This window comes from Phascolarctos cinereus, unplaced genomic scaffold (assembly GCF_003287225.1).
Source record: "Phascolarctos cinereus isolate Bilbo 61053 unplaced genomic scaffold, phaCin_HiC Scaffold_4;HRSCAF=312, whole genome shotgun sequence".
In the NCBI taxonomy this organism is placed as follows: domain Eukaryota; kingdom Metazoa; phylum Chordata; class Mammalia; order Diprotodontia; family Phascolarctidae; genus Phascolarctos; species Phascolarctos cinereus.
This window is the reverse complement of record NW_027555847.1, coordinates 304,592,898-304,607,782: the sequence shown is the minus strand read 5'-3', so window position 1 is coordinate 304,607,782 and position 14,885 is coordinate 304,592,898. Positions and strand designations below refer to the sequence as shown.

At 37.6% G+C, this 14,885-nt stretch overlaps 1 long non-coding RNA gene across 1 annotated transcript in view; it reads left to right on the top strand.

The window, feature by feature from the left end:
• Positions 1-620: 620 nt before the first annotated feature.
• Positions 621-14,885, top strand: part of LOC110222209 (uncharacterized) — a 49,422-nt gene continuing 35,157 nt past the window's right edge. The window contains exon 1 of the long non-coding RNA XR_002328313.2: positions 621-954. This is a non-coding gene — a long non-coding RNA (uncharacterized LOC110222209). The remainder of the gene's footprint in view (positions 955-14,885) is intronic.

Here is a 14,885-nt window from a genome sequence, read left to right as displayed (position 1 = left end):
TTGAGTGATCAAACACCATGAGAGCAAGCTGAGACAAGTTCCCTAATAGAAGCTGAAATTAGTAAAACAAAATACAACCTGTAAACAATGCAGATGACACAAAATTGGGAGGCATAGCCAATACAATGAGTGAAAACTCAGTTTCCAAAAGCATCTCAACAGTATGAAACACAGGGCAGAAGCTAATAAGAAATTCAAGAGGGAGAAATGTAAAGTCTTGAGTTTAGGTACAAGAAATTAACAAGTAGAAGATGGAGGAGGTATGTTTAAATAGAAATTATTCTGAGATAAGAAAGAGGTGTTTTAGTGAGATAGAAGCTTAATCTAAATTATCATAGAGTGTTTTTTGGAATCCAAGAATGCTGATGCAATCTCAGAGTGCATTGAGGGGCTCAATAGGGAAGTAATAGACTCCCAGTACTCTGTCCTTGTCGGACTCACCTAGAGTATTGTGTTCATTCCTGGCAGCCATAATTTAAGCAGGAAAGTGACAAACTGGGAATTGTACCCAAAAAAAAAAAAGAAAAAAAAAGCAACCAGTAGAGCTAAGAGCCTTCAGGCCATCATGTATGAGGCTTAGCTGAAAGAACTGGACATATTTAACCTGGAGAAGACTGGGAGGGGTAGAAAGAAGAGCTAGAGAGGAGAACTCTAGCTATCATCAAATATGGGCAATGCTGTTATGTAGAAGAGGAACTGCATTTACATTTGGCACCAGAAGACAGACTAGGGAACAATGAAAGGAAGTTAGAAAAAGTCAGAATTAGGTTTGGTGTCAGTGAAAACAAAAACTTCCCAACAATTAGAACAGTCAAGAAGTAGAACGGCCTGTCTCAAGAGGGGTTAGTTTCCCTCTCCTTGGAAATTTTCTACAAGAAGCTGTGCATTTGTCACATCTGGAAAGTTACAGTGGGAATTCCCTTTGTGAATGTGTCAGTCTAAATAGACGTGGAGGTAAGTCCTTTCCATATCTCAAATTCTAAAATTCTGTGATTGTTTTAGGCAGATGAAACACATGGCCAAATGATGATTCTAGGTTTGTTTTCTCAATATGGTGATTAGAAGATTGAGTTTACTTTGTGACACGTGGGGAAAATTAAGTTCTGGCATTAAGACAAGGAAAGGGATTTCCAAAGTTTTCCTTTCAAGCAGAATTTATTTGCTAAATACTCTTTTAAAAAAATTCTAGATTGGAGTTGTTCATGCAATAAACTTAATTTGATTCCCATGAACAAAGCAGGGAGAGGCTAATCGTTCCATTAAATTAGAAGGCAGACAACACCATTTATTCATGGTTTTTATTTTAAAATTTCAATCACATTCCTCTTTTTTTTTTAGTTTTCTTTTTCTTCTGATGGGTGTTGTGCCTCATGTCTAGTTATGAATCATGAGAGAACTGAATTTTTTTCTAAGTTTTTTTTCTTTTTAAAATGAATATTAAAAGATTGTGTTATGTGTGTTTTGAGTGAACTTTGAGGCCCCTCAATTCCACTCACTCATTTTATAGATGAGGAAACTGAGGCCCAGAGAGGCTACTGAGGTCTCATAGGTACTAAGCAAGAGGTGATATTTGAACCCAAGACCTCTGATTCCAGAACCAGTATTCTTTATGTTTTCTTACCTTGAAATTTCTTTTCCTTTCAATAGGCAAAATTTAAAAGTAAAGCATGGAAAAATGTAATAACATTGGAAGGAATAAGAAAGAATAGGGCTGGGGGAAGTTAGTAATTTTATTCTAGCCTATTTCTGAGACTTCAGAATATAAGCTAATATCCTCTGTTTTCTTAAACTTAATATAGTGTCATTTAAATTAATGTGTTGCATAATGCCTTCTTTATAAGTAACTAGTGTCACATCTGGCCCTGCCCTCTAGAAGTTTACAACCTGAAAAAAACAACATCAACATTAAGAGCATATAAGGATATCAAATAGCTTAACTGAAGCATAGTATTTTTCTCTTTCATTCTGTGTTGTTGTTTAAGTTATCTTTTACACAATGACTAATATGGAAATGTTTTATATGATTGCACATGTGTGACCTACATTAGATTGCTTACTGTCTCAGGGAGGTAAGAGAGGAAGGGAAGGATAGAATTTGAAACTCAAAACTTTAAAAAAATATTAAAAATTGTTTTAAATTGTAACTGAGGGAAATAAAATGTTGTTTTAAAATGGTGATAATGAAACATGTAAACAGGGTTATGAGGATATCTTTACCCTAAGAATTACATGAAAATTGAACACCAAATTAATTGATTATACCTATACTTCTACTACTATACTTACTCTAATAATCTGTATAAAGACCGCTTCTTTTTTGAGGGGCAATTATCTCCTAAAGCCAATGTTCGCTAGGTTTAATACGGTGAAAATTGTGCTTTTACTTGATGAATTTTTCCCATGCTATCTCTTAGCTTCAGCCCAGCTCAGGCTGTTGATCTCTAATCCCTTATAAAGACCTGAGGAAAGGGGGCTAAGCACTCAGAGAACTGAAAGATGACTTGCAGTAGACCATGAAGAAGGAGATTTTATAGAAGCTAAGTAACTTTTAACTCAAGTTAAATCAAGTTGATATTCCTGTGATTCCTATAGAGCAGGAGGTTTTCATCTTTCAAGGTTTTATGAGGTCCTTTAGCAGTCTGAGGAAGCTGATGGACCCCTCCTCAGAAACACATTTTTAAATGCATAAAAGAAATTACTTGGTATTGCAGAGGAAATCAATTATGTTGAATATATACATATATATGTATATATATATATATATATATATATATATGTGTGTGTGTGTGTGTGTGTGTGTGTGTGCGCATGAGTATTTATATGGACATACACATATTTATGCATATAAATATGCATATATGTATATAAACACACATAAATGTGTGTATGTACATTACATACATGTGTATGTGTGTGTGTATTCACATATATTTTAGGGATCTCTAGACTATAGATTAAGAAGCATTCCAATTGAGTTTTAAGCTTTTCTGTTTTAATACTATAGTGGATCTATTTTCTTATCGTTACAAGTATTCTCTCCCTTGTGTAGATAATGTAGATAATGACTCATCCATGCATTTTATTTTTTATAACTCTTTCCCATATACTCCCAAGAATCCTCTAATGAGGGTCCAAATGAAATAACAGTGCACTTAATTTGGATCTCTTGAAATTGTGTGGATAACATGACAAGGTTAACTTCTTTAATAGGCATCTAACACTTTAATGATGTCCCTTATGCTGCTTCATATAAATAATTCCTTATTAATAATATGCTACAAACACAAAGTGATGTCAAACTTACAACTTCCTCAAATCCATCACGCATCTTTCCATTGCAGGCTTAAGGATGCACAACTTTTAACAATCAATCAAATTGAGGCATCTAGGTGTCTACCTCAGAAAATTACTAGATAGTCACCCTGGATATGTCCAACAACAGAACTTACCTCACAGGATTGTGGCGAAGATTAAATGAGATAGTCATAAAGTGCACAGCACATAATAAGTGCTATATAAATGCTTAATCCTTCCCCTCCCATTCCAACAAACTTTAGTAAGCACTCGCTAGGCATATGGCACTATGCTAAGCATTGGAAATACAAAGAGAAAAATGAAAGGATCCCTATCCTCAAGGAACTATCAAGGAGACATGGACACAAATAAGTTGATACCAAATATATACAAAGTTGATACTAAGTATATACAAAATTAACATGAGGAATGAGCTTCTAATTGTCCAGTTTTTAATGGAAACCATTGAAATTCAAAGTTCCAATAAGTCAAACATGAATATATGATTATTTCTTTCATTATGTATCAATAAATGTTTACATTTAAATAACACTCAAAATAGCATTTGGTAAAGTTAAACAAAAACAGAAAAATGATTATGGAGGGTAGAGATATTAGTAGTTAGTATATGATGCAGAAATTCACCATCAGCAGTAGAATAGTGAAATTCAAATTTTGGGCCTTTGTTTCTGGGAGAACCTGGGAGTCTTTAAATGCACTGTACAATTTCCCAAAGGTAATTTGGTCTACTCTCCTTCTTCTATTAAATCCTGGTAGCCAGTTAATTGTCCTTTCACAATGTGGGCCTGATAGGGTATGGGCCCAAGCTGAGACCTTTCCCCCTTTCTCCAAAAAGAAATTGGCTCCCATTTGTCTATGGGCCCCAGAAAACCCTTATACTTGATTCAACTGGCCTTTCCTTCTCTCTTATTCTTATTCTGTTCTTCCTCTATCTCTCTAAGAAGTCTGTCCTTGAAATCCTAAGAAAGAAGCCTAGTCTTTGATCCCACCTTTGATCTTATCAACCTCTTCCAGTTCTTTGTCACCCTGATAAAAGCCTAGTTCTTCATTGTCTATTCCTGGGTGACCCTACCCAGTCACTCCCATTCTCCTTAAACTCCTCCCCCAGTCACCCAGTTCCTCTTCGCCACCCATCCTCTGGTCACCCAAAATTGCTTGAGTGTCTATAAGATCCACCCTATCCCCCAGTTAAATGCTGAGACTTTCTTGCCCTCTCATCCTTAGAAGCATCACTCATGTTCAGATTCCTTAAGAGTCTGGCCTATATGGCTTATCTCTAATAAACCTCTTCTCTGGCTGAAAGAAGATTTGGGTTTATTTCATCCAGGCAGGCCCTGAGTGTCATGATCTTGAAGTCCCAGCACCCCTAAACATATAGACCTCATCAGGCCCATGGTTGATGAACCAATTGATTACCTCTATAAGTTCCACCCAATTTCCTATCATAGTCAGGACTTAATGTGGGACAAAATGAAAATAAAAAACAAGCCTATCTACTTTTCATTTTTTTTAATGAGTGAAGGAGAAATGCATAAATGAAGTGTTTATTATGGGGCAAAAATTATGATAAACCTCTAAAGATACAAATACAAAAGGAAGTACATTACCTTCTCTTTAAGGATTTTATATTGATGAGAGAGATAAAATACACAAGGAATACCCACTAGGGTAACTTTGGTTTGAAAGTCAAAGACATGGTGAGTACAACTCTGGAGGGAAGTAGATTGCCCTAGGAAAAATTGTACTGTTGATTGGATCACAGTTCAAGATTCTAGCTAGATTTGAGAGGTGGGAAGGGGGCTGGTGCAAGGAGAGATAAAGAATAACATGTTAGGCAAGGTGGTTGGCAAAAAGAAGGCTTGAGAATTAGGAGCAAAGTTTTTGTTTTCATGAATCTGTGATTTCATCACTTTTTCTAGTCCACAAACTAATACAAATTAAAACCCATTTCTTCGTGCCTTCTTAAGCTGTAAAATTCTCCTCCATTTTTTTAAACAAAATACTTTTTGTGAAATAGTTAAACAATTATCCTAAAAAAGCTTTTTTATTTGTTTAGTATACAATAGGTAACAAACATACCATGTGAGCTATCCATCATTTTTACAGCATTTTTGTTAAATAACTGGCTCATATCCTTTCCCAGTGGTATATGCCCTTTGTAATGTCTCATATCGCTTCTCATAGCAGCTAGGTGGCACAGTGGATAGAGCACCAGCCCTGAAGTCAGGAGGACTTGAGTTCAAATGTGACCTCAGAACAAACACTTGATACTTCCTAGCTGTGTGACCCTCGGCAAGTCACTTAACCCCAATTGCCTCAAAAAAAATTTTTATTGTCCTGTATATAGGTGTTGTTAATGATGTTAAATATTTTCATATGTATAAAAAGGTGTTAAGTATATACATTGTACCATATTACTTCTCATATACAAGTCATATTTGATAGCATAATGTGGTTGGCTTATGTTATCCATGGGTAATAAATTACCCTTTAGGCTAGGATTATGTTAATTCACATGAGATCTATTATTTCATGACTTACATCCGTACAAAATCACCAGGAAATTCTTGATATGAAAAAGTGTTTTTGTCATAGTGAACAGTTTGGAATTACAGAAAGCAATGGAAAATTTCCCAAATGTTTATTGTGTATTGTCTTATTTTTTCATAAGTATATCATTTCACATTGTTAAAAACATACTTATATATGATGTATATAATACAAAGATAGATACAAAAACACACAATATTTTGTAACTTCTGGTTCCCACCCCAAAGAAATGAGCTTCCAGTTTTTCAGTTTTTAATGGGAATCATTGAAATTCAAAATTCAATAAAGTAAGTACGAATATATGGTTATTTTTTCATTATGTATCACTAAATGTAAAGATACATTTATATAACACTCAAAATAGTATTTGTTACAAATGCTAGACTTGGGGAGAGGTATAAGATAAAATAATTAGAATATGTATAATAGAAAAGTAAGCCTTTCAGGCAAATGAAAGATCTAAAAAGTAGGCCCGCCAGCTTTGATAAGAGGTAAGTATTTGAAGATTCCTTGAAAGGGGAAACCTTGAACACCCGTAATAAATATGAAGAAGGTGGAGAAAGCTAATACATGAGGATATTAGTAGTCTCCTATATTTTTTTCTTTCTTTTCTCCTTTTCATACCCAGTTCTTCTTTGCTCATTCCCCCTCTATTGCCTAACCATTCCACTCTTGCTCCTCCCATGATAATTTATTAAGTCTTGTCTTAAGAGAATAAGTGTGTTTTAAAAGAGAGAGTGCAGGCTTCAGAGGCAGAAGGTCTGGATTCAAGTCCTAGTTCTGACAGTGGCTATTTGTCCTAGCAAGTCACTACATCATTTCTAAAACAAATTAAGATTATCATTTGTTAAGTATATACTGTACTGCATTGTTTGAGAGGTTTTCCTTATCAGGAAATCCTCATACCAATGAAATTATAGGTCTTTAAAGAAAAACAAAACAAAACAAGCTGTGTCAGTTAGGTGTTGGTTGATCTTATTAAAGCAATTGAAACAAATTCCTAAATGACTGATTAATTTGCCCTCCCAAATGTATTCTGAGTCCTGCACAGGAGCTCATTGAACCAAATAAACATTCAATTGACACAATAACTGGACAAATTGTGTGAACATACCTCTTTATCATATGTAATCTGCCAGCATACCAATTTAGTCTTTCTTTCTTAGGGATGTGTGATGAATGAAAAGCCTGAGAGACAGAGTTTCTAGGTAATTAATAATCAGTTTATTAATTAGGTTGATTAATAATAATTTATTATAATAAATTGATAGTCAATTGTTTCTCTCTGCAACCAAAGACATCTAATGGAGATATATTGAATGCCTTCATTTTTTTTTTTGAAAGGGAAAGCTCCTGATAGGAGAAATTGGTTCTGATTGGTGGACATTTAAATGAAGAAGAAGGCTAAAAGACTTTAGTTCCTTCTACTAAGAATGTGACTTGATTATGAGACTCAGCTGCCTCTAGCAATCTGTACAGAGGAATTCTTCTCCTGCAGACCACTCTGCTAGGTTTTCTCCTTCTTGAGCTGTGTCCCTAAACGCCAAGGGGTATAAGGGCATGAGGTCATTCCTTTAGGTCAGGAATTCCTCTAGATTAGATTCTATTTTCATTCTAAACAGAAGTAAAGACTACTAGTTGGGTAGGGTCCAGCCCCAGATTGAAGAGGGTGTTCTGGGAGAATTAAGGCAATCTCATCTATCAGCCCTGTCCTTCAAAGATTGGCTGACCTACAGAGGCTGGTCCCAGAATGATGAAATAAAAAGCCTAGATACTAATTAATAATGGGCTATTAATATAATAGAGATTAATTATTTCTCTTAGGTGGAACTTGGCAACTGCTTCTATCAGTGTTTTAGTACCTGCTTTCTCAGCAGCCACAGCTACTGAGGTATTGGAAAAGATCTTGCCTCCGAAGTTCTTAAGACTGTCCAATGGTTCGCTATAAGAAATGGATAGGATATTGTCAATGGAAATACCATGAAAGAAGATGTATTCCCATCTGCTTTGCCAGTGCATACCTTTTCATCTGACCTGTAGCTGAACTTTCCTCTGTGTGTTGTCTTCCTCAAATGAATGTAAGGTCCTTGAAAACAGAAACTTGTCTTGCTTTTTCTATTTTTATTCCTCACACCTAACACAACACTTTGAAATGTAGAATGTGCTTAATATATACTTCTTTATCCACTGACCTACCTCTCAAATTTGCTTCTTTCTTAATCCATACTGCCCTAGTCTAGGTATATAGTATCTCACACCTGCTATATAATCCTCCTAAATGACGTGTTTTATTCAAGGCTCTTTCTTTTTGAAAAAAATTTACCATGCCACCAGCAGACTAACAAAAAAAAATCCTTTGTAGAATTCTGAACTCAATGAAAATAAACATCTCCCTATACAAAGACCAGATAAAACAACAAATCTTCATATCTACCACTTGATATTTAAAGCATATTTTCAAATTATTATGGCAGTGCCAACATTTCCCACTGACAAAACCTCTTTTTAAACTTCTGTTCTTTTCTGTGTATTTTAATAATTCATCATTTTTTTAAAATTACCTATCTTTATAACTCACTATTTTTTCCATGTATAAACATTATTTTAATTATTGATACTTTAAATAAAAACACATTGATTAATAACAATCTCATCTTATTTTTTATTTTATTTTTTAATTTTTTATACATTTATTAATTTCTTTATTTTTAGTTTTCAACATTCACTTCCACATGATTTTGAGTTCCAAATTTTCTCCCCATCTTACCCCTCCTCCCACCCCAAGGGAGCTTGCATTCTGAATACCCTTTCCCCAGTCTGCCCTCCCTTGTATCACTCCCTGTTCTCTTATCCCCTCCTTCTATTTTCCTATAGGGCAGGATAGTTTTCTATAATCCATTGCCAGTATAACTTATTTCCCAATTGCGTGTGAAAACAATTTTTTAATATTTGTTTTTAAAACTTTGGGTTCCAAATTTCTCCATTCCTCCCTCCCCACCCACCCTCATTGAGAAGGCAAGCAAAGATCTGCTTCTGGGAGCCAATATGGTGGAGTAAGAAGTAAGTTGCTCTCACCATTCCTTATTAACCTCTGAAAGCCCAGAAAATATCACTCCAGGAAAAACCTTGGAAGAGCTGAACCAGCTGAAAGATGAGATGCAGTAGCCTGGTAGAAGGCCCATCTTGTCCTGGAAGAGGGGGAGAAGTACAGAATGGGAGATGTTAGCAGAAAGCCCCACTTCAGCATACTGGGGGAGATACTGAGCCTCAGGTGGTAGAACAGGCAAATACCAACACCAGGACCCATGAATGCCTCAGTACAAGCAGGGGAATCCATGGAAACTGTCTCAGAAAACCACCATGTGATGCTGTGTTCTATGGCAGTCAAGTCTCCCAGTGACTCAGCAAAACTGGGAAACATAGCTCCAAGGGGGAAAGCCCCAGACTGAGAAACATCCCCAGCAGTGAAACATTTATCTAAAAGAAGCTGAAGGCAATGTCCAGGGGCCATACTACCCATCCCTACCCCTAGGGTTCCAGTGTTGCTGATTCAAGACCAACACCAGATAAGCTGCCAGAGCCCTGCAGCCTCCAACTAAGAACATTGGAGGCCCCAGCACACAAAGCCAGTGATCAGGACCCTAGCTTCTAACACAAGAAGCTTGGTCAGTGCCCCCTGTTCCCCAGAAGGAGAACTCAATCTCTTTAAGGCCAGGAAATAAGCAAACACCACAAGTAAAAATAAATGTACTATAGATTCTTATCATGGGAACAGTAAAGATGAAGGCAGAAATTCTGAAGAAAAAAATCGCTGTCAGCAAACCCACATCTGGAACCTCAAAAGGGAATATGAACTGGTCTGAAGCCCAAAAAGTCTTCTTGGAAGAGCTCAAGAAGGATTTTAAAAGTCAAATAATAGAGGTAGAAGAAAAATTGGGAAAGAAATGAGAGGTATACAAGAGAGAGTCAACAGCTTAGAAAAGGAAGGACAAAAATTAACTGAAGAAAACAACTACTTAAAAAGCAGAATTGGTCAAAAATAAAAGGAAACACGAAAACTCACTGAAGAGAAGAATTCCTTAAAAAATAAAATGAGAAAGCAAGCAACATTATACATGTGTAGTCATGCAAAACACATCTATAGTAATGTTGTAAAAAACTAGCTCTATTTCCCTTCATCCTACCCTGTTCCCTGTTTATTCTATTCTCTCTTTTAACCTTGTCCCTCTTCAGAAGTGTTTGCTACTGATTATCCCCTCCCCAATCAGTCCTCTCTTCTATCATCCCCTCTCTTATCCCCTTCCCCCCTATTTTTCTGTAGAGTAAGATAGATTTCCATACCTAATTCAGTGTGTATGTTATTCCCTCCTTAAGCCAAATCCAATGAGAATAAGATTCACTCATTCCCTCTTACCTTCTCCCAATTCATGTCCTCTGAAAAAGCTTTTTCTTATCCATTTTATGTGAGATAATTCACCCCATTCTGCCTGTCCCTTTCTCCTTCTCCCATTATAATCTTCTCTCAATCCTTAATTTTATTTTTAGATATCACTCTTTCATTTTCAAATCACCCTATGCCCTCTATCTATCTATCTAGCTAGCTAGCTAGCTATAATTTTTCCCTTCCAACTACCCTAATACTGATAAAGATCTCATGAGTTACAAATATCTTTCCATGCAGGAATGTAAACAGTTTAACTTTAATAAATCTCTAGTGATTTCTTTTTCCTGTTTGCCTTTTCACGCTTCTCTTGAGTCTTGCATTTGAAAGCCAAATTTTCTATTCAGCTCTGGTCTTTTCATCTAGAATGCTTGAAAGTCATCGATTTCACTGAATGTCTATTTTTGCCCCTGAAGGATTATACTAGTTTTGCTGGGTGGGTGATTCTTGGCTGTGATCCTTTCTCCTTTGACCTCTGGAATATTATATTCTTAGTCCTCTGGTCCTTTTATGTAGAAGCTGCTAGATCTTGTGTTATCCTGATTGTGTTTGCACAATAGTTTTTTTTTTTCTTCCTAGCTGCTTGCAATATTTTCTCTTTGACCTGTGAACTCTGGAATTTGGCTGCAATATTCCTAGGAGTTTTCCTTTAGGTATCTCTTTCAGGAGGTGATTGGTAGAGTCTTTCAATTTCTATTTTACTCTCTGGTTCTAGAATATCAGGGCAGTTTTCTTTGATAATTTCTTGAACGATGATGTCTAGGCTCTTTTTTGCTCATGTCTTTCAAATAGTCCATTAATTTTTAAGTTCTGTCTCCTGTATCTATTTTCCAAGTCAGTTGTTTTTCCAGTGAGATATTTCAAGTTGTTTTCTATTTTTTTTTATTCTTTTGAATTTGTTTTACAATGTCTTGATTTCCCATAAAGGCGCTAGCTTCTAATTACTCCATTCTAATTTTTTTTCAGCCAAAGACAAGGTTTATTAGAACATTGTCATATTGGGCAGACTCTTAAGGAGTCCAAACATGAGTAAGCAGTAGCTAGATTATAAGAGTCTGAGCAATGGCTAGATTTTAAGAGTCTGAGCATCTTAATGGAGACAAGGTGGACCTTATATATAGAAAGACTGTGGGAGGGACCTAGGAGTGGCCAGTAAACTAGAGTGAACAGAACTCCTGGGACCTGGTTCTTGTGGCCTAGGGAGAATGGAGTGCAGCTAGGATTAAGGGTGGGAAAAGGCCAGGGGCCATGGGGAGGTAACACAGTGGTAGGGAGATTGGGTATAGCCACAATGAAAGGCCAGTTGATGGGATTATAGCCTCAGGCAAACACCAAAAATTTGGCCATGTGGGAAAGTCCAAGGTTTTTCCTTTCTGGGGCCCAGATCCCAACCCCATCATTTCCCCCAAACAAATGGGACCCCAATTCTTTTGGTAAGGGATGAAGGTCTCAGCTTCTGAAACTGCTACTTGCTGGCAAAGGGCATAGAGCTGTCCCTAACTCAAGGGGGTCCCAAAGGGGGGGTTGACTGGAACCAAGTGCAGGCTGCATCCAGGGAACAATGGGGGGACATTGGCTGGATCTGACAGAAAAAACTGCAGGGCCCATATACAAAACAAGGACTAGATTTAGGGCCCAACTTTGAGAGAATAAAACATCCTTAGCTCTGTTTGGATTCAGATAATTCAGTTTTCCAACCATGCATATCAAACCCACCTCGTAGCCAGACTCAGGAATAGCCAGGTGGGTAACATTCCTTTTCAAAGGAACATAATGGGGAAACTGAGCCAGGAGGATCCCATCTTAGACTAAGGCTAAAATTGTCCTCTCAGGTTTTCCCAATTCTGACTTCCCATCAGTATCACATTCTCTGAGTAGCTTATGGCATTTCTTTCATGATGGTGGATTATTGATTATTGATGGATTGTGATCCATCAGACAACTCAAAATAAAATCCTATAAGCTGTTACATCAAACAGCAAGTTTCACTAATCACAGCTTAGGAAAAACTTTTCCAGGATTTACATTTCAAACTTAAATTTGTCCTGGTTTAAAAAGCCAACCATTAGATATTTCTATACACTTGCAAATTCTCAGCAAGCCACACATAACCAAAAAAGCTTTTAGGCTAGTTTACACATTAAAACAATAACTGACAATAGTTAAATTATTTTAGCAGTAACAAAATTACAAAAAGTTGCTTAACATAACTGATACAGAAAGTTTACCAGTTTGAAACTTGAAACAAACCCATTAGAAATCAGGTGACCAGTTTTGTTAAATGCACTTCCAAATTACTTTACCCAAAGAATCAACATCTCATCATGAACCTGGGTGATGCTTCCAGCAAAGGTTGCCCTAGAGCCCAAGGCCATTATCGGGGGACCTGTGCCATAGCTGCCCTTCTGCCCTCCTTCATTTCCTAGGTGGGAGAGGGTGAAAGCAAAGGTAAGGGGTAAAGGGTGAAACTTTCTTTTCCTATGAGAGGGGTTAACGGATACCCTTTTGACTCAAGGGAAGGGAGTGACCAGGTTGTACAGGTGTTTCAAAACTCCTTAATGGTGAATCTCAAAACCTCCAGAATATGCCAAGATATTTTTAGCTGTTCTAACATTCTCTGTAAACTCCATGAAGGAGGATTCAGAGGTGCAGAGGGAAGGGAGTAAGTTAGCCTCAGGGAACCAAAAAACAACTGCAGTTTTCCCCAATTCCCCAGCACTGAGGGAATTAACAGAATTGAAAATACTCTTCCAGATAGGGCATCCATCCTTGTCTTCTATGCTGCGGAAGGTATACTCAGGTCCACGGCCTTGAACCAACCTAGTGGACTGAGAGCCTGAGAACATCAGGCACAGTGAGAGACAGTTCATAACTGTCTGCCAAAAAAGCACCTTCAAGCCTTGGTGCTTGGAGAACAAACCTCACTGCAGAGCAAGAAAGGTGTGTGTGTGGGGGAGACTTACATACCTTCCAGTCTTGGCTGGAGAAGAATTTGGGGTTAGGCAGTTTCCCCATACAGGCCACCAAAATGATGCAGTTTAGGAGTTCAGGGGTACTGGGACCCCAAAATCACAACATGTGAGTCCTGCTCAAAAGAATTTGACCCAAGCCTTCTTTCAGCCAAAGACAAGGTTTATTAGAACATTGTCACATTGGGCAGACTCTTAAGGAGTCCAAACATGAGTAAGCAGTAGCTAGATTATTAAAATCCGAGCAGTGGCTAGATTTTTGGAATCTGAGCCTCCATTCCAATTTTTAAGGAAGTGTTTTCTTCAGTGAGCTTTTGGACTTCCTTTTCCATTTGGCCAATTCTACTTTTTAAGACATTCTTCTCCTTAGTGGCTTTTTGGACTTTTACAATTTAGATTAAGATAATTTTTTAAGGTGTTATTTTCTTCAGTTTTTTTTTTTGGGGGGAGGAGTCTCTTTTAGGAAGCTGTTCACTTGTTTTTTCATAATTTTCTTGCATCACTCTCATTTCTCTGCCCAGTTTTTCCTCTACTTGTCATACTTGCTTCTTAAAATCCCTTTTGAGCCTTTCCTTGGAGGAAATTTTTTTTTTGGAGTCTTTGGATGTAGGAGCTTTGACTTTTCTGTCTTCTGGTTGTGTGTTTTGATATTCTTTGTCACCAAAGTAAGATTCTATGGTCTGACTTTTTTGTGCTGTTTTCTCATGTTCCCAGCCAATTACTTGACTATTAAACTCTTTGTTAAGGTAGGGGTTTGCTTCCAGTGTGAAGAATGTACTGTCCTAAGCTTTGGAGGATTTTGTGCAGCTGTTTTCAGAGATACTTCTAGGGACCTGTAAATTTTCATTTATTCCAACGTGGTATGATCAAGAGCGAGGTGCTTACTCTTTTCCTAGACTGTGCTTTTGTCTATGAATGACCACAAGTACTCTTTTCTGCCTTGGAAATGTGAGGAGGATTCTCTCTGTACCTTGGCCACAAGCTCTACCATGCCAGCTCTCCTTCTTGACCCACGACCACCACCCAGAAGTACGACCCAGATCCAAGCATGGGCAAAGCAAGAGAATCCTGCCTCAGCACCAGCAAAGAGATCTCTGCAATCCCCCTCACACAAGCCACTTGCTTCACCCTTTATCAGTGGGCCAAGAACTCAGGAAGCAGCTGCTGCCCCGGGGCTGTGCCAAGACTGAGGCTGTATTGAACTTTTCTCTCACCATGCTCCAACAAACCTTTCCTACTAACCTTCTAAGTTATCTTTGGTGTTTGTGGGTTTAAAAGTCCAGAAACCACCACAGCTGCCCTTGATTCAGTCCCCTGAGGCCTGCTTCAGGTTTGCTGAGACCTGGTCTTTGCCTGCATGACCCACACTGATCTGTACTCCTCTCCCAGCCAGATGTAATAGACCTTTCCAATTAACCATCCAGGTTGTCTTGGGCTGGAAATTTGTTTCACTCTGTCTTTTTGTGGGCTGTGCTGCTCTAAAATTTGTTTAGAGGCATTTTTACAGGTATTTGGAGGAGTTTGGGGGAAAGGTCAAACGAGTCACTGCTTTCATTCTGACATTTTGACTCTGCTGTTACAACTCACTCTCACCCAACCACTATACCTCT